The sequence below is a fragment of the Panthera pardus genome, unplaced genomic scaffold, assembly GCF_024362965.1.
Source record: "Panthera pardus isolate Hobbes unplaced genomic scaffold, ASM2436296v1 HiC_scaffold_1, whole genome shotgun sequence".
Lineage (NCBI taxonomy): Eukaryota > Metazoa > Chordata > Mammalia > Carnivora > Felidae > Panthera > Panthera pardus.
This window is the reverse complement of record NW_026526654.1, coordinates 59,708,231-59,729,319: the sequence shown is the minus strand read 5'-3', so window position 1 is coordinate 59,729,319 and position 21,089 is coordinate 59,708,231. Positions and strand designations below refer to the sequence as shown.

The 21,089-nt window shown below is 36.0% G+C and overlaps 1 long non-coding RNA gene across 1 annotated transcript; it reads right to left on the bottom strand.

The window, feature by feature from the left end:
- Window positions 1-486: 486 nt before the first annotated feature.
- LOC109265856 (uncharacterized) lies at window positions 487-20,497 on the bottom strand. The gene is made up of 3 exons (XR_002079382.2): window positions 20,396-20,497; window positions 13,593-13,651; window positions 487-1,483 (listed from the first exon to the last, which is right to left on the bottom strand). It is a non-coding gene; the product is annotated as an uncharacterized LOC109265856 (long non-coding RNA).
- Between the last annotated feature and the right edge of the window lie 592 nt (window positions 20,498-21,089).

Below are 21,089 nucleotides of genomic sequence, written 5' to 3'. Positions count from 1 at the left end.
CATGAGTTTCTGGATCCTCTTGTAACATGGAAGAATTGTTCATCTGAAGATGAGCGCTCTCACAATCGATCTGCATAATATCTTCTTAATAAACATTGAATAAATTTAGATGAATATGTATGTTTTATGATAAGAAAAGAAAAAAAACATTTAGCTCCTTGAAAAAAAAGCTAACATTAAAATATATCTAAATAGAAATTGAGAATGAACGTTAAAATTTTGTTTGTATATTCTATTTCTTATATCTCTAAAAAATATATTCAAGAATGTTCTCAACTCCTTTATCAAAGCAGATGGCTACATCAGAGAGATGTCTCTCTCACATCTCTATTTAACAGAGTGGGACTAATTTCCCACAATTTTCCTTCAGCAAGATTCCCATTATCTTTAACCCATGGCAACAAGATTTTAGGTTTGATTTTTAAACTACGGATACTGAGCTCTCCTCAAAATTGGTGCCTGCAATTGAAAGTACTATGCATTGAGTAGTAAAATGAGTGATTCAAATTTAATAAAACCAATGTCTTAAGCTCAAGTAGAGTATTGCTTAATGGCTGAGGCACATAAGTGAACTGGCAATTGCTTTACAATATATAATTGCAATACAATATATAATTTAGTGTAATGGGGGTAAATAATGTGATGCTATTAGAGTATAAGAGACTTTTAACCCAAGGTACAGTGATCAGGGGCAAATTACTGAGGAGGTAAAGCCTTTGCTGAATTCTGTAGTAAGAGACCAGGTGAGTGGGAGCCAATTCAGACAGACAAAACATACAGAATCATCTAAAGACAAGAAAGATCAGCTTTGTGCAAGAAGGTAGTTAGTAAATAGTTAGTTTTACCTTTCATTGAGATAGAAATCAATACACTGTAGCATGAAAAGTGTGAATTTCTTTAAAGTGTTTTAGCTTGTAAACATTTAGAATGTAGAATCATCCAGCTTCAAATCTCATGATGATACATCTGAACTAGAAAAAGGAATGGCAGAAAAGCTATACTTGGTACCAACATGCCTATTTAAATTAATAAAATGTACATGTGTTGTTAACTTTTCCATCACACGAATTTCTTCCCTATTCTTTATGGAATAGTTATCTCAATCTGTATGTATTTTGCGCGTGCTATTTCCTAGAAAACTATCCCCCCTTCTGAAGTTGTATATGCACATAAAATTTTCTTTTAGACTCAAGTCTAGTTCTAATTCATCCATTAATGAGTCTTCCTGTCTTACAGGTGAGAGCTTTGTTTCCTTTCTCTCTCTTCTGTTTCTCTCTTGCCAAGCGAAAGAGGACATCATTTGCTTTCATGCTACCACCACATGGGTATCATGCTAGGCACAGATGATACCGAGGAGAAAACTAAAAAACCTTCCTCTCCCAGATGGTCCCTTCTAGCCATGAGGTGTGCAGTGAGGAGTATATCCAAGTCGCTGGAGAGGTTTCCAAAATACTCATGCTTGAAGCCCGAGGCCTGGGAATGTCTGTGAAGAAATAGGTTGGAAATTTGAGTTAAAAAATCTTCCAGTTATGTTAATTTATGCTTCTTTACTTAAGCCCTTCTGCATTTTGAGAGCCACTGATTCTGAGCTGCAGAAACGTTTGGAGAGCTGTGCGTCAAGGGTCATAAACTTAGATGGTAAATAAGAAGGAGAAATGACAATTTGGAGTAAACACTCAAAGGTCATAATCTAACATTTATTTTTGGATCAAAGTGTAGTAGGCAGTCATTAGAAGTCTGCAAAGAAAGAGGCAACATGAATAACCATTTTAGGTATGTGGTATAAAATGTGGTAAGCAAAGGGAAAGCTGTAGTTTTGAGAACTTATTATAAGACAGAGATAGACCTCACTCGGGGGAAATGCTATCAATTTGGGAACTATAAAGTGGCATAGTAGGTATATAAAAATAGCATGAACAGCATGAGATGAATTTGTTTTCCAAAAAGTTTTTAATTGGAATTTCACTTCTTTCGTTTATATGCTGTGTGACCATGGACAAATTACTTTGTCACTCTGAGCCTGCTTTTTAATATAGTAAACATATTAGATATAAATATACTTCATAATGTTTGGTCAGTATTAAAATCAGATCATGCATATTCAAGAAATAAGAGGAGTTTTTTTAATGTTTATTTTGGAGAGAGAGAGAGAATACAAACAGGGGAGGGGCAGAGAGAGAGGGGGACAGAGGATCCAAAGTGGGCTCTTTGCTGACAGCAGAGAGCCTGATGTGGGGCTTAAACTCAAGAACTGTGAGATCATGATCTGAGCTGAAGTTGGATGCTTAACTAACTGAGCCACCCAAGCGCCCCAAGAAATGGGAGTTTTTATTATTACATTATTTTCAGTATCCTGTGAAAAATGGCAACAGGGCCATACTAAGAATATTGTACAGTAGAAAAGTTATAAAGGGTATGCATTATTTTGCACAACTTAAAATCTCCCTGTGGAGGGGCATCTGGGTGGCTCAGTCGGTTAAGCATCCAATTCTTGATTTCCACTCAGGTCATGGTCTCACGGTTTGTGAGTTCAAGCCCCACATCAGGCTCTGTGCTGATAGTGTGGAGCCTGCTTGGGATTCTCTCTTTCCCTCTCTCTCTGCCCTCCTCTCTCTCTTTCTCTCTCTTTCTCTTTCTCTCTCTCTGTCTCTCTCTCAAAATTAAATAAACTTAAAAATTTTTTTTTAATTTAAAAATAGTATTAAAAAAATCTCCATGTGGAGACTCCATACAGATAAACCGTCTAATCCTATTTTTAAAATAAGTTGAAATATTTGGCACTGGAAGATCTCACTGCTATCACCAAGGCCATACTTTAAACATTCAATATCTGTATAACTTATAGCAATTTGAAAAGGGGGCATTTTCCCTTTTCCATTGGGGAGAACATTGAGGTGCAGAGAGATGAAGCATTTTGCATATGGCCACACAACTACTAAGTTGGGAGTCTAGGATGTGAACCAAAAACCACCTGCCTTCACAGCCCATCCCTTTCCACTATGATCCATGCCTGAAATAACTGGAGTTAAATGTTAATTTCTCCTGTCTACTCTGTTCCCAAGTTTTAGCCCTTACTGTCTTTCACATTCACTATTACAAAACACTTTCTAACCAGTCTCCACACCTCTAGTTTTCTCTCCATTTGCTTCTTTCTATACCTATTTATTGAGTAACTACTACATGCCTGGCACTAGTCTAGGTACTGGGAATGCATAAGCTGCTCTGTCTCTTTTTTCTTGGGACAGCCAGTCTAGTGGAGGAAACACAGCAAATACATAAACAAATGTAGAGTACATGGATGTATAGTATATAGTCTAGGGTGGTAAAAGTGGTAAATACAAATTGAGCAGGGTAGGAGGATTGAAAGTTGAATGAAAGTTACCATGGAGTGGTTATTTATAATAAAGTTAAAGGGAATTAGAGCAGACACTTGAGGGAAATGAGGGAGTGAGACATGCATAAATCTGAGAGATGGTGTTGCTTGGAACAGGAATAGCAGGGCAGAGTATAAGTGTGCTCTCTGTGTTAAAAGAGTAGTGTGGGTGGAGCAGAATTTTTGAGAGAAAGAGAGACAGTGAAAAAGAGAACAGGTGACAAAGATCAGTAGATAGTATAGATTAGACCTAGACCCTTAAAGGTCAGAATAAGGATTTTGGTCTACTCTGAGTTGAGAAGCCACTGCAAAGTAGTAATCAGAAAAATGACACGATGCAGCCTCTATTTTAGAAAAAAAAAATCACCCAATCTACTCTGGTTTTTATATGAAATGCTGCTGGTTACCTTTCCAAGATACAGCATCACTCAGGCTTCTTTCTTACTTGTAACCCAGCAGTGTCTCACCCTCACAGCCCACTGGATTCAGCTTCTGCTTAGGAGGGACAACCATGGTGGTGGTGGCAGTGGTCGTAGTGGTCATCATAATACGTTTTGCTCCATGTTCCCTAGCCCTGTTGATCTCTTGATCTACAGAGTATTTGATCTTTCACAATGTAATTCTTCTAGAGAATCCTCTATTTATTTGTGAGGGAATATCCATTTTCATGTCAACGGACATTGATTGTTCTTCTATACAACGGTTTTGGAAATCCTGTTCTGCAGAATTAAGATAAAACTCTTGCCATTCAAGCCCTTTTTATTCCTACCACATTTTGGTTTTCTCTTTGTGAGTGGACTTTTCTTTATCCATATCCCATAGTTAAGTTCTTTCAGTTCTTCAAATCTTGTTCAAATTCTACTCTCTCTAGGAAGCCTTGCTTGATTTTTCTTTGTGAAAATAATTGTTTTTTCTTGTGATCTTCCATGATACCAATTCTTACTTTTTTTTTTAACTAAGTACCCTACATGGGCATTGAACTCATGACCCTGAGATCAAGAGTTGCATGCTCTACTGACTGAGCTGGCTATGTGCCTCTCATACCTTTTTTTTGCCACTTAGCATTGACTATATTCTATGCTGTACATGATTATCCATATCCTATTTCTAATGCAAAGATCCATGGAAGAAGGCTCTCTGCCTAATCCACCTTTGTACCTAACGTAGTATCTTAAATTCAACAGGAAATTGATGAATATGTTAACAGTCGGTTAATTCTTAATATGATCATATCTATTCTGATTGTATGTATCATTTATTTCCATGATTCAATTGTAACCTCTTTTAAATAAGAACCTACATTTTTCCCTTTAATATGCTCTCTATGTGCTCCATATGGACATCTGTTACTTTCCCTCAAGTCTTCAAAACTTTATCGATTGAACGGTCAATTAATCCTCCAGGATGGAGAAATTTGCCAGTGGGTCAAAAGATTTAAATCATCCCTAGAGCTCCATTCTGAAAGAGAGATTTTGTAGTTTCAAAATGTTTGTGGAACGCCGTGTGCACCGAGGAGAGAGAGCGAGATAGTGAGGGCAGGTTCAAAGCCATTCTCTAGTGGCTCTCTAAAAAGCTAAGATGCCACAATTGGGGTCAGAAACCTTAATCTTTGCTATCAGAGTTTTTATTGCTCTGGCGTGTGTTGATACACTCCAGAGGGAACTGTCATCTTATCTTGCTTATTCCACAGGTTGGGAAACAGGCTTGTAGAGAGTATGTTGAAGTAAGAGAAAGAGGTGAAATGAAATCTTCATTTGATTCAGTCTTAGAATATGATATGAAGGTCTAATATCTGGATTATTAATTTAAAGGGCTATAGGTAAGTTTCAGAAGAAATCAATTAAATATGATACATAAATTTATTTTTGGCTTTGATAGTCTTATGTTTACTTGTTACATAAATTAATAGTATGCAGCTGTGAGTCTGATTACAAAGTAATGTTTTCATAAAACATTACATCAAACAATAAGAAAAAAAACCCTACAATTCCATAATGAAGCTTCTGCCAACCTGAAAATAAACACAGGAAGAGGATATGGAAAATGTTAATTCATGGTTTAGATAGACTGCCCCCCCAGTCACTTTATGTTCAAATATTATCTTACTATCCCAGTCGTACATTATTAAATATTATTATTTGCTCCTCTATTGCAGTACATCTCCACCTGACTCCTTAAGACTTGTCTGAGATTCCCCTGAAGGGACACTAAATGATTCACTGTCAGGTTTCCCACATCCTAGAGAGAGTCAAAAATTAGGATAGGAGGCAGATGTAAATTTAGGAAAGAATAAGGGATTTGAGAGTTCCATCTAGGTCACAGGTAGAAGAGCACAGATGAGATAAGAACATTTATTCAGAGCTGTATAAAGCAGTGAGGATGATACAAGGTATGGTCCAAGTGGTAAAATTATAATAATAGATCCTAGTAATGTTGATCTGCCAAAATATTATAAGTACTGTATTTTTTTCTCCTTTAGAAACATTTGAGTTTTTACAATTCCAATAAGAGAGAAATAAGAGTTGGTGAAAATTTGAGTAGCACAACTTAGTTCTTTTATCATCTAATAGAGGTGTCAATGATTCTTTGAAGCAGAAAGGAAGGATAGAATGCATTTAATTTAATGGAAGTAAAATTAGCAAGGAAAAATTTTATTCATGTTATACTAGAAAAGAGATTGGCTGGGACTTAGAAAATAATAGGAGTATTAAAATATTTTCTAAGGGAATGAAGGCAACAATCTTTTTGAATACTTAACCTTTGGGCTTATTTATCTGATCTAGAATGAGGCTTCATCTTGAACTTGTTCCTCCTAAACTGGTGGTCTTTTTCACTTAAATTGCTGTTCTCCAGTTATTTATAATTCATTAAACTCTTGCTTTGTAAATATTAACTAACCTTTTTAAAAAGCTCTAGAAAACAGAAATAATTCTTCCTTATAATAAAATTCATTGGCTGCTGTATTTTTTTAAAATTTATTCATACTGCTGTCTTTCAGCTTTAAAAAATATTAAATAAATACATAAATAAAGTGCCGGCATATCTCAGGGTAAAGTGGGAAGAATAAAAGACAACAGAATGCCCTGCTTTTTCGTGTCTCTTGTATGAAATGCAAATTTGTCCCATTTATCCTTGTAATTTTAGAAAACTAAATGTTACTTTGGTATGCCCCACTGAAACTTTTTATAAAATAGCTTTCTTCTTAATATTATGGTTTAGAGATTTACATCTGATTCTAGAAAGGCAGAATGATATTCATCCTGCACTTCTCTCTTTAAGATTTAGCGTACTCCTAATTTAAAAGGAGACTGAAATAAAGTAGAAAAAGGTAGTGGTCTTTATGAAAATTTTTCTAACTTTGCAATTATTCGATAGTGTGTATTCCTTTTTAAATAATTTCTGTAATTTTGAAATAAAAATATTAAAACAAGTTAAAATGATGCATTAATGGAAATTATTTTTTGTCAGTAATATAAACACACTCTTTACACTAAGTTAGAAGGTTTTTTTTATCCGGTAAGATGGGCACCTTGTTGTCTGCAGCAGTAACGATTGTGTGGCCTTGAAATAAATTAATGGTAACTGCAGAGCATGACAGTCTGGAAGAGGGTATATTGCTGGTGTTGGACATGAGTCCTGGGCTCTGCTGGAGAAGCTTAGATTAGAAGCATTTCTCCAGAAGCACGAGAATGCAGACTGGAAGGATTCAAGTGTTCATACCTCGTTCTGGTTTAATGTGAATGCTTTTTTATGAGTTGATGGAACTGTATACTAAGCATTGAAATTTCCTGAAACATAAAGGTGCTAGGCCAGTTATCAGATGTTGTGCCTATGGAAGATCAAGTGGATATAGAAGATAAACGTAAGCCAGCCAATAACAGGTACATACTTAATGATTAAGCTTCTCTGTATGCAAAGCCCTGTACAGGGTACTGGGATAACCACAGATACAGAGACCATTTTCCCTGCCCTTAGAAAGCTTTAAAATTGTTGAGAGATAACACCTACACTCATAAAAGCATCAACACCCAAAACAGTGTGCCTAACAAAGATGTACTTAAAAGATTTTTGCATATAAGCAGTCTTGAACAATATAACATACAATAACATCTTGTGAAGTAAACGGGATGTCAAGTGTGATTCCAAACACTTAGAATTTTCACTTTAAATTCCTTTTTGTGTGTATGGAATAAAACAGAAACTGCCCTCTAGTTTTTAACATTTCATCATTTTTTTTTTGTGCTGTACTTCATCATTATCAATTTGTTTTCCTTTCAATTTTACTAATGCTTCTCTGATTTTCAAGTCCCTAAAGGAAACATGAGTAGATGATTATGCTGTTTGGAACACTTCAACAGTGACAGGGTAACCAATGGCTTGAAAGAGTTAATTAATCGTGTTCTCTGATGTGCCTTTTGATTTCTAAAGTGTTTTGGATATGATTATTTCCCACCATGTGATTTCATTTATTTAGGAAATAATTATTTAGGAAAAAAGACTTCCAAACCTATCATATCATGGAATCTTTTCAAAAACCTATCATGTCCTCTGTGAAAATTGTATGCAGAAATTCCTTCACTTGTATCCAGAAATAAGGACAGGGTTAGGATTTGAGTACTGGAATAGAATAGAATGAGATAATTGGAAATGTAACTCTCTTACTCCTCTCTCTCACATCTTGTATGTCAAGGGACAGTGATATTCTGTCCCTTGCCATACAAGAGCTTTTAAATGATCTTATAATAGATCATTTTAATTTCTCTCTCTCTCTTTCTGTATCCACCACGATGACATTTGGTGTTTTATGTGGTTCAATTTCAAACAACCTCAATATAGGGAAAAGGCTAAAAGAAGAGCATGTTATTGGAGAAGCATGGGTGGTCTTAATGCTTTCATTTGCTGACTTTTAGGGACCACTAAATTCTATTGAAAAGCTTTTACGATGAGGGGTGCTTTGGGCAGTATGTTTTTTTTGAGGGGCATAGCAAATTTAAGTATAAAATTAAGTATAGATCAAGTGTTAGGCCAACAAGGGATCTATTCTCTGCTCTTTTTTCTTGCAGTCAAGTCTTCAATTCTGTGTTTGCCAAGTGTAAACCTAGAGAGACAACACTGGGCCAGAATATCAATTATCATTTGTAGTTAGTATGAATTTAAAAGGGAGTCAAGAAAATCAGACTCTTTAGAGTTTACAATGTAAGTTTAGACTAAAACAATTGTACTCACCATCATCCACTTTATTAAATGTGTTAGAACACAATTAACTTTCAAATTCTTCAACATTTTAAATGTTTATTCAGAAGGTAAAAATAGTATGAATCATAAAGATTTATTTTACTTTGAAGGCAGAATGTTTGGCTTTATTATTATTATTATTATTATTATTATTATTATTTTACTGTTTATTTAAACTCCAGTTAGTTAACAGTGTGATGTTAGTTTCACGTGTACAATATAGTGATTCAACACTTCCATAAGACATTTGGTGCTCCCTCAGCAAGTGCACTCCCTAATCCCCGTCACCTATCCCGCTCCCCCCCCCCCACCTCCGGACCCTCCCCTCTGGTAACCATCAGTGTGTTCTCTATAGTTTAGAGTCAGCTTCTTGGTTTGCCTCTCTCTCTCTCTCTCTCTCTCTCTCTCTCTTTCTTTTTCCCCTTTGCTGGTTTGTTTTGTTTCTTGAATTCCACATATAGTGAGATCATATGGTATTTGATTGGCTTTAAATACCAGCTATTCCATGTTCTGTGATCTCAGGCAGTTGCCTAAATGTCAGTGATTCAACTCTGTGACTGAAAAAAAAAAAAATTGGAGCGAATCATCATCATCATCATCATCATCATCATCTATCTCACACTTTCCTCTGAAGATTTAATTAATGTGTGTGTGTGTGCACGTGTATGTGTGTGTGCATGCATATGTGTGTGTATATGTTTCAGGGAGGGTGAGAATGGGAAAAAGAGAATTTATGAGAATACATACACAGAATGATCTATAAGTTTCATTGAAACTCTGCAAAAAAGCACTGATTATAATGCAAATTAAATATCACACAACTGGCTTTGTCAATCATCCTCCAAAGGAGGTTATTCTGGTCATTTTAGTAATCTAATAATGTAATCTCTCATCCTATAAATTTATAAGAATTTTTATTCTTCTAGCAATATGTTGGAGGACCATTAGATTTATATGGATATATACATAAACATGTACTATTATTCTTTTTCCAAAAAGGAAATGTTTTTTTGGCATAAGCCCATATTTGATATCTATATGAATATCTATATTTCAGTGTCTACATACATATTTTTTCTATTGCTGGATGGATAACAAATTACTACATGTTTCGTAGCTTAAACCTATCGTATCATCACACAACATCTGTAGATCAGGAGTCTGGGCGAGGCTCAAATGGCCCTCTGGTCTTGTTAGAATTCAAGGTGCTGATGGGGCTAGGGTTTCATGTGACACTCAAGATCATCTTCCAAGCTCATGTGCTGTTTAGCAGAACTTAGTCCTTGCTGATGGATATCTTATGATGGCTTTTTTTCTTCAAAACTGTCAGGAGAGTCTGCATTCTGATCTCTTCACCTGATTGGGTCAGGCCCACCAAGGATAATTTTTTGATTGCCTTAAAGTCAATTAGTCAGACATTACTCATATCCACAAAGATATCCACTCATATCCTATAACCTTTTCAATTTGATGTATCATAAGCGTGACACTGATAGCCCATTATCTTTGCTATATTCTATTGGTTAAAAGTAATTGAAAGTTTCTATCTATACTCAGGAAAGGAGATTATACAAGGGCATGGATTATTGGAGGTTATCTTAGAATTCTGTCTACCACAGCTTTTCTATCATCTGGATTAGTGTATTTGAACTTCTTGTTGCTTCGCTGGTTATTGAGTTTGTCACTCTGTTCTGATCCAACTTTTTTTTTCTTTCTCAATTTCAATAGGTTTTTTTGAATAAACTCATAATATTATATAAGTAAAAATACAGTTACAACATGCATGCACCACTGTTAAATGTTAAGCAAGGCTCAGCTGTGTCTGCTTTACGTGTGCTTACCATGGAGTAAAAGTTGTGCAATAACACGTAAAAGTACAGCCCATTGAATTGTGTCACTCATATTGGATAATTTTAACAATGATTGTAAATTTTTGGTGCTTTTTGTCTGACTTTTCTGCTAAATAATGAAATCAGTTGTTCGGTATTAGTGATTTAATTACTTAGAAGCAAGCATGTGTTACTATTTTCTCAAGCATCTAGACCAGTTTAATTGAAAAATATATTCAGTTTTCAATGAGTGCTGATAAAAAAAATACCATTGGAAACTACTTATCTCTATGAATCAGCTTTCTCAAAACTGCAATTCAAACAAGATATAGAAATGACTGATATATCAGCAACAATAGTCCGTGAACCCTGTGTGGCCCTATGTGGCCATTATTCTCTAGTTGTATTATTCATTATAAGGATTAAAAATATAACCTTAAAAATAAACATATGGTCATAAGATTCTGCATTTATCTATTGCAGAGGCAGTGGTTGAGGTGAATCTTTTGAATGAGATTTCACTTGATTAAAGGGTCTATTGCTTTAAAAAAAAAAGTTTGAAAGCCACAGAACAGTTTGATAGTATTAGAAAGACAGGACCTATAGTTAGTAAATACATCTAGGGAACTCAGGGGCCTCATCAAACAATAATCAAATTCAAATATTTCTTTGATGGGACTTATGAAGCTATTTTATAATCTAACCACATCCGCCCCATTTGATAAAAGGACTATTGACACCATGTATTCCAGCTAAGGGCTTGCTTTCCCAAGTAAGATCCCATTCATGTTCATGCTCTCCTACAGCAATGTAGGATAACCTATCTTGTGCGGCTGAGTAAGCCATAGATCTAAATAAGTAACTCTCCTACCACCAAGATCTGACTATATGCATTTTATCAGGCAAGATCAAGCTTTGAACCATCATTTATAGTTTCTAGTTAACTAAAGGATGCATAAGGTTCATGATACGATTTTCCAAACCCAATAGATTCCTTCGTATATGCTTCCTTAGTGACAAAGACTCCTCTCCTGGAATGGAGCTGGGAAAGCATCTACAGCTAAACATCCTAAAGTGTTAGGTTTCTTAATGTGATTGTGCTTTCAGTCTTACTGAGGTTTAATTGAAGTACAATAGATCAAACACATTTAGAGAGTACGATTTGCTCAGTCTTAACCTATATGCACACCACAATCAGGAAAATGAACATCTCTAGCAGCCTCAAAAGTTTTCTTGTAACCTTTACAGTCCCTCAACCCACTACCCTACAGAACTGCTGCTCTACTTTCTTTCATTATAAATGTTAATGATTAACATTTCCGTACATTTCTACAAATGAATCATGCTGTATACGCTCTTTTTGTGCCTGGCTTCTTTCACTCAGCTACTTATTTTAAGATTCCTCCACGTTGTGGTGTACATCAATAGTTCATTCCTCCTTATTGCTGAGTGGTATTCCATGGAATGGATGTAAAATAGATCTTAATACATATTTTTAGGCTATATCTTAGAAATATTTTATGTAAACATCCATAAATCTACCTGATTATTTTGTAATGGCTCCACAGTATTAAATAGCACGAAGGTACCATTAAAATCATATGGTGCTACAATAAACTTATTAGTACACAAATCTTTTTTGCACGTGAATACTTCCGTAGAATAAATCTCGGTAAGTGGAAGGCCTATCTCAAATGATATATCCAATTGAATTTAGATAGATATTGTAATATGACTTCCAGGGGCCCCCCGGGTGGCTCAGTCGGTTAAGCCTCCCACTCTTGATTTTGGTTCAGGTCATGATCTCACGGTTCTGAGTTTGAGGCCCGGATCGGGCTCCATGCTGACAGTGCAGGGCCTGGTTGGGATTTTCTCCTTCTCTTTGCCCCTCCCCCTCCCCCAAAAATAAACAAGTAAACTTAAAAAAAAAGATATTGTAATATGACCTCCAAAAAACATCAGCAATATGCATTATAACCAATTTTGCATTGGTATTGTGTACTCTTGCCTCTAAAGAGATAACAGCCAGAGTCCTAATAGTCATGCAAATGCATTCATGACACTGTAGGGCACAGGATCAAACAAAATGCAATCCAAAGAATGAGGCAGGGGAGTGTTTTTATTCTTTTGAAAAGATTGAAATCGAAACTCTAATGAAATACAATGGAATTTTAGCACTATGATGATCAATATCAGTTATGTTTATAAAAATGTACTAAGTACATTATGTTTATAAAATGTTTATAAAATATCAAAAGTTTATTAAAATGTACTAAAGTACTAAGAAGTTCTCAAGTATCCTCTGAATATTCAAAGGCATTTAATAACAGTTTAACTTGTTAAAACAAGTTAAACAATATTAAAATATTCAGTGCATTTAAAATGTTTTAAAAATTCTTTTGGAAACCACATACAATTGGATTCATTTAAATTACTTGGGTTAGCCAAACTTCTTATTTGTCCATCTAGTGAAATAATTGTTTTTGACACATTCTTAATAGTTCTTCCTATGTGTTTTTTATTATGCCTTCTCTCTCTCTCTCTGTCTCTCTCTGCCTCTCTGTCTCTCTGTCTCTCCCTCTCTCTCACGTTAGGACCATGAGGAAGTACCCTGCTTTGTGGATAAGTTTTCTAAGACTTGTGTTCTGTTTAGAGTAGTCCAACAGGCTTGACAGTGTTCCACTCCCCCTTTGATAACAAAATGACGAACTAATTAAAAGTACAGAATAAAAAAGGCATTCACTCCTTATATTGCTTTTTTCTCTTGGTACAGGAAATATGTGGTTTTCCCAGTGCACTATTCTCAGTAGCATTTGGGTGGGTCAGCAATCAGTGGTCTTTATTTTGTGGTTTTTCACAGCAATACATTATATGGAGAGATAGACTCAGTTCTAATTCCTTACCCTTTCTCCAAGTTTTATAACTAAATAACCTTTTTAAATAAAATATTGCAACAGTCCTGCATTTTGAGGATGAAAGTGCTGTTTTCTAAAAGGTCAATTCAATCTGGGAAATGTTTTCGGTTTAGACAATACATTATACACTGTAGAAACCCATGGCAATTTTCAGCACCACTAACAACGGGAAGTAAATTTCAGTCATTCACAGTAAGATGGCAATGTGGTGACATTTGAAGCCTGGACGTGGGCTCTTACATTCATTGTAGGTGACTGACTGCTGTGTGGCAGAGGCCTTTTCCGACTGCAGATGAATTCTAGATATAAATGAAAAAGATGATCAGAACGATTTACAAAATGAGTGAGACCCCATCATCTGAGTGACAATATTCTTCTTTTACAGCAGGCACGGATTAAAATACATCAAATTAATAAATCCCTAGGAAACCAATAATCTCACATTTGCTGAACAATTGTATCTTCTGGTAGTTATTATCTTTGAATTACAGTGAGCCACTATCTTTGTTTCATTTTCCAGATATATGTCCTTGTCCATCAAAAACTATGACAGTTGTGCTACACAGTCAAGCAATAAATTTATGAAACATCTCTCTGAAGTGCATGCTTGTTTCATAATCCTGATTCCATATCTTTATTTACTTCAAAATATATGGAACTGTCAGCATGAGGGTCAGAAGATTACAGCACTTTCTTTGTTTCTTTGCTAGTGTTTTTATTTAACTTGAAAAATAAGCTGCAGCACCAAGGGAGCGATGAAATAAAGGATATATAGACTCACAATGGCATAAGAATGGTAAACATAGAACTACAGATAAACCGTAAGAAAGATCTTTGTATCAAATCATAAAAAAAAAAAAAAATGTTTACTTCAGTAACTCACACAGGTAACCCATACAGGTAACTCACACACCATCTTTATTGAAACCTGTAGAATACATGAAATGATACCCAAGAGCTTTAACATAAACAGAAAAAGTTTCTCATCTTTCTGAAAATGTCTCATAGTGCCTGGCTTTTGACCTTAAGACATCGTGTACTGTGAGTATGATTCTCTTTTATAGTTAGTGATGGACTAATTTAACATTTAATCTACCTGCGCTTAAAAACAGCAAACCTCGTGGGGTAGCACATTGCTTTAAAAGGCATGGAAAAGTTATAAATAAGTAAGTTGGCAATTGTAAATTCAAGAGAAACACCTTATGAAGCCAACAAAACAGGCATACAAATGGGCATCAACAGCACATTTTTACTATAGAGTGCTCTGATTTGGAACTGCTTACCATTTTAGAGTTCAAAATATCCTTCAGCTTAATGCCATCAATTAAGAAAGCATATCTTTTTTTAAATTTCCTTCATATATACGATATTGCATGAATTAAATATGTTGAAATCAATTTAATTACATGATAAATTCTAGGGATGATCAAAACATATCAAATCTACATTTCTATGATTAATTTCTATAAATATTTGATGGGGTGGGGGGACCAGGGTATATTTGTTGTTTTCTGTTACTTGATTTAAAATACTGCTGTCATTATCCATATTTTAGAAATATGCAACTATGGCTTCTGATTTTTCATTTCAAATATAAATCTGTATAATATTTTTACCAATCTTTTATTCGTCTATACAATTTTCAAAAAATACTGGCTTTCAAAATTTGTCAAGGATTTCTATAACAAGAGTAAGTACATTAAATATCCTTCAGACTCCTCTCATAATGTATCAGCATTTCCCTAGGACCAAAGAGAGTTATTCAATTTCTTGGAGCCTTGGTTTGTAAAGAATCTGGTTCACAACCTTATTATCTGGCTTCACCACTTACATTATGTTCCACATCTTTGGGGAAGTTCTGTTGGGCATTCAATACACTTAGAGGTGAGTATAATTTTCATTCACAAGCAAAGCACAAATATGAAATGCCTTGAGGCTCTTTGTTCTCCACAGTTAGAACTAAGTAAAGTGTTCAGAGAGTCTTATGGGACTTTCAGGTCAAAGCTTCACTGATAATATTTTCTGAGCAAAATGCAATTGGTTCAGGAGCACTTACCACTACTCCTAATTAATCATGACCTTTTGCTCCATTTTTACTAATCAGTTATATTATTCTCCATAGGTTAGTCCTACCATTTGAACATTTCTAGTATGCAATGGTCTGAATGTTTGTGTCCTCCCAAAATTTATATGTTAAAACCTAATGTCCAAGGGGCGCCACAGTGGCTTGGTGGGTTAAAAGTCCGACTCTTGGTTTCAGCTCAGGTCATGATCTCACGGTTCATGAGATCAAGCCCAGCAGTCAGGCTCTGTGCTAACAATGTGGAGCCTGCTTGGGATTCTCTGTCTCCCTCCCTACACCCCTCCCTGCTCTCTCTCTCTCAAAATAAATAAATGAATTTAAAAAACAAAACAAAACAACAACTAATGCCCACAGTGAGGATATCAGGAGCTGGAGCCTTTGGGAGTTGATTAGATCTTAAGGAAATGGGATTAGTATCCTTATTTAAAAGGCCCAAGGAAAGTCCCTTGCCCCTTCTACTACGTGAGAACACAAGGAAAAGTCTGTAACCTGGAAGGGACCCCTCACCAGGCAATACTGGTGCTCTGAGCTTAGACTTTCAACTTCCAAAACTGTGGGACATAAATTTATGCTATTGATAAGCTACCCTGTTGTTATTTTGGTGTAGCAGCCTGAACAGACTAAGACAGTTGGATAACTAACTAGCATTTAAGGCTTAATGAAATGCAAAGAGAGCTAATGACTCTTATTTCCCCTCTTCTAGTCCCTCTGCTCTTTCTGTAGATTGAATTTATCATGCCACCCTTCAATTTAAAACTCTCCAGCCGATCTTCATCATACTTAAAATAAAACCCAAAGTGTTATTGGTGAAGAGTATCTCTCTCACCTCTCTCCCGGCCTCTCATTCACTGTACTACACCCTGGCTTTTCTGTGCTTAAACACATGGAGTGGTCTCACCTTTCAGGACATTTGTAATTGTTCTTTTTAGAGCAGCTACTCAAGTCACCCTCTCTCACATTACATTTTATCTTTTATTAGCATATATCTGTACTTAGCACTATGTCTTTAAAAATTTTTTTAGTGTTTATTTATTTTTGAGAGAGAGAGAGAGTGCAAGCAGGGAAGGGTCAGAGAGAGCAGGGAGACACAGAATCCAAAGCAGGCTCCAGGCTCTGAGCTGTCAGCACAGAGTCCAAGATGGGGCTCAAACTCACGAACTGAACCGTGAGATCATGATCTGAGCCCGAAGTCATACGCTCCACAGACTGATCCACCCAGGAGCCCCAGTACTGTGTCTTAATAGATTATTTAAAAGACATATGAACTTCTTGAAATCAGCAGTTTGGTCTGTTACACTCTAAGTTGCTTTTCTAATACTTAGAAGATGGTGAGTAAATATTTGTTTACTGAATGATTAATTCACAAAATTCATCTTGGAGCCATTTGGGAAAAGAACTATTTGTCTTCGAAAGCATTGCCCATGTTCCATTTTAGGAAACTAGTAGATTCAAGGGAAAGCCTATGGAATTGAGGAATGTACTATGTTGGCAAAGTTGCATGTACATCTCTATGGAAAAACTACTTTGTAGTAAGAGGAGCTAAAAGTGTTAAATTGTTAATTCCTTTCTCAAAATGTTATTACTGCTTGCAGTGATGAACTTGAGTTTTTAAAATAATAAACAAAGTAAAATATCTTGTTCAATGGAAAATAAGTGTTTTAAGAAATAAGTTAAATTAAGCAAAGAGGAAAAACGCCTTTATGTCTTCCATCTGAGCTAAAGAATGTATTGATACTTGTAACTTCTAGAAACTATTATTTTTAAATTTCTGATATTCTCAACAACATGATTAATTATACAATCTTAAGTTAAAGCTGCATAAACACCTATTTAAAACTTGTTTGTTTTTAATAAGTAAAAATATTGCTACTGAAGGAGATATTTTCAAAGGAAAAATAAAATTATTACGTAAACAAGGGTGTGCCTTCGCTCTTGGCACTCACACAGTAAGGAGTTAGAGATTGCTTCCCAAAGTTAAAAGAGTTTTATTAAAGACAGTACAGGGCCACCTGCATGGCTCAGTGAGCTAAGTGTGACTTCAGTTCAGGTCACGATCTCATGTTCCACAAGTTTGAGCCCCGTGTCAGGCTCTGTGCTGACCACTCAGAGCTTGGAGCCTGCTTCAGATTCTGTGTCTCCCTCTCTCTATGCCCCTCCCCTGCTCATGCTCTGTCTCTCTCTCTCGCTCAAAAATAAATAAAAATATTTAAAAAAAATTTTTTCCCACAAGGTGGGAGAGCAGACAGCCCCAGAGGGTTCTTTCCTTTTATATGAGCAGGGTCTTGTGTCACAGACAGAGTGGTCTCTAATGGAGGCTACTTCCAATCATTTGGGGGCACTCCTCCTACAGGTGGGGAGGGAGAGTTTTTGGCTCTACAAAGTTTATACCAGAACCATCATTGCCACCTTCCTCCATGGAGGGTGGGTAATAACCCCATGCAAATCCATTACAATGAGTCTAGGGGTTACCCTGGGGCAAGAGGTGAAAGAGGAGACGGTGTACTCTGCCACTGTGCTCTTGGTCTGTCAGCCCTCATGTCTTGGAAGCCACAAGGATGTTGTGCTCTCAGGATTCTAAGGTGATACCCATTTATAACCATCCTTGCCTCCAGCTTATGTCTAATTTAGTGCCTACTCTACCCTTCCCCCTTCCAGGACATGGGACTCTGTAATTTTTCAGGTCAAGGGATGAAGTTTCCTCAGAACATTTCTTCCACTGCTCATATCTAGCATCTATCTAACAAACATATTATATACTAGATAAAATATGTTGTTGACTTTTTGTGCCTAAAATCCTCTTGTCCATCTTTCTAATAACTTCATTATGAATCTCTTTTGAAATGTAGCTGTCTCACTTATCATAGTCTATCTGCATGAAATTTTCGATGTAGCTCTAGAGCAAATCTTGTTATACTGAGACTTTTAAAAGATGGGTAATGTGATGAGAATGTCTAATCTGTATTTATAACACTGTATGTATAATACCATATATGCATTGCATTTAGGTGGTAGTCTATCACATATTAAACAGTGTTATGTAGGTAAATAATATGTATAAATCCTTTCTACATAGAAAAATAATTGAACTGAAAACACATTAATCTCTGTACTGAAATGAAGCAAGTATTTCATTTCAACATAAATAAAATCATACTTAAAGTTCCAGCTAGATGAATTTAAAGTGCTGAGTATGTTCAATTCAAAAAATTATCTGTATTTGAGCCTAAAGCATTTTCAGTAGATCCCATATTGGACAAAACTCTGTAATCTTTATACCAGTGCTTCTTGGTATTTTGTTCATTTGAAAGGACGTGACATATATTGATAGTACCAATCAAATTGTCACCGTTGACTAAATAACTAAATTCAATAGTGTTTTTGTTGTTAAAGAAGATTTCTGCTAACACATTATTATTTAGTAGCCATACAAGAAGCATTAATCATAACCTATATTATTTCTCAGTGTCAGCTCAGAATCTGTTCCTGTTATTAAATAATCCAGACATTTTCCTTTACCCAGCGAAACCTTACTCTGATCTTACCCTAAGCCTCACGTCACTTTCTGAATTTACTGCTTTTTGCTTCAAGGACTCTGTGACAATGAACTAGTGAGGGGCTTCAATTGTCCATTATAGAAACTGACATCAACCTCTACTCACCAGCTATCAGTTGTATTTTATTAGACAAGTTGAGTACCAACTATTTGGTCTTTCATCTATCTTGACCCCAGTAATACCATGATCTATTAGCCACTGCCGCAGATCTGTGTGGATGTAGACACTGATTGTCATTGTGGCTTTAATGCCTATTATAGCAATCATGGATCCTTTGTCTCTGATAGTTAAGTGATAGGGATGCTAAGGTGTTTTTGTTTTTGCTTTCTACCCTCTACTATAGGTAACTCCAGGTTACCAAGGTCATTTACCACTGTGCTTCTCAAAAATGCCAGCTCCTCCATTCCCTCCATTAGTATACTCGATACCGGATTTCTCCAGGGATATATTCTGAATCCTCACAAGAGAACGTATTCATATGGTGCCTATTCAAATGGGATCTTTCATAAAAAATCAATTCTGATATGCTTTATTTTTTAACATAAGCTCTATGCCCAACATGGAGCTTGAACTCATGACCCCGAGATCAAGAGTTGCATGCTCTACCAACTGAGCCAGCCAGGCACCCTCAATTCTAATATTCTTATATTTTTTAGACTTCCTGTACACCTTATAATTTGCCAAAAATATCTGGATCTCTCTCCCAGTTCACCATGGTTCATTGCCCCTCCGAGGTTTCAGAGAGCCATTCAAAAATACATTAAGACCAATTTAGGTCTCCATGCCAGACCTCTAGATTCTGAATCCTGTTTACATGCTCCCACATTCATAAAACTTCTATCAGGCCTTAAATTCTTTGTCTCGTGGTGCAACGGCTTCGTGATCCAATCCCAAATATATTTACAGGGTTACTGATGATACATTTTGGTTAGGTCCTGAAATTCCTTCAACATGTGGGCTCTTTCTCTCAGAGCTCTGATTCTGCAAAGACCTTACCCTTGTCATGAAACCAGAAACACTAAGGGTAGAAATGTAGAATCTGAGCAGAACAAAAAATCTCCAGTGAGGTCATGCCTTTGGGAGAAGAGAGGTCACTCAAGGTGAAGTGTTCTTCCTGGCTTGAGAGGTTCAGATGATTTAAAGAGCACATGAGTTTTGGGCTCAGCCAGTCAAACAGTCCTATATGAAGGATCGAAATCTCCTGGATCTACTTTTTTCCCCCTCCATTAGAGCCCTGACTTAGACATTGGAGGTTTTTCAAGGCTATATATTAAGTTTCTTTTGAGGCTCTTTGTAGCTTTGTAAATAATGGGTTCAGTTTTAAGCAGTTTGGCCTGTGCCTGCAAGAAATGAGGCAATTTGGAAGTGTCTCCTTCCAAATTGCCCTTTTTCACAGAATATCTTACCTTAGTAGTTGGCTTTCCTGACCATCATATTCTAATGCAGTCATAAGCATAGAGCACAGTTTATAAATGCCACTGTCTCCATATCATTTAATCACCACGGTTACCTTTCATGATGCTTCCTCTGTCACCTGCAAGCCATCGTAATTAACCTCAGGCAAAAGCACAGTAATTATGATGTCACTGCATGTCAAAGCTTATCACAACCTCACTGACCACCAGCAATTAAGTCCTCATTGCCACTGCATTGGTGGACAATCCAGCTTCGATATTGTACTATGTCCACTCCTATCATGAGTGCCAAGTAGAGTCTGTCATTATCATAAATAGAGAAGCCTGAGAATGGCAGGCACAGGGTGAGAGCATCATGTGAGGCACTGTGAGTTTGTGCTTTTATAAAGTTTATTAGAACCCTTACATTTGGGAAACAAGTGCAGTTGAGGCAGAAAGAATATGAAGTGGTGCAAAAGGGGTGCCTGATTCAGTTATTATTTCAAAAATATCTTATGAATGTATTTAAAGAGACATGATAATAATATGAGGGATTTTTCATCTTATAATGTCAAGCGAGGAAAAGCAGATGTGAAATCTTACATATGCTTAATATATATTGAAAATACTAACTGCTATTTTTGTTTCTACCCAAATGACCTCATTGTACCTTCACTATCAAAACCATTTCTTGAGCTTATTCTCT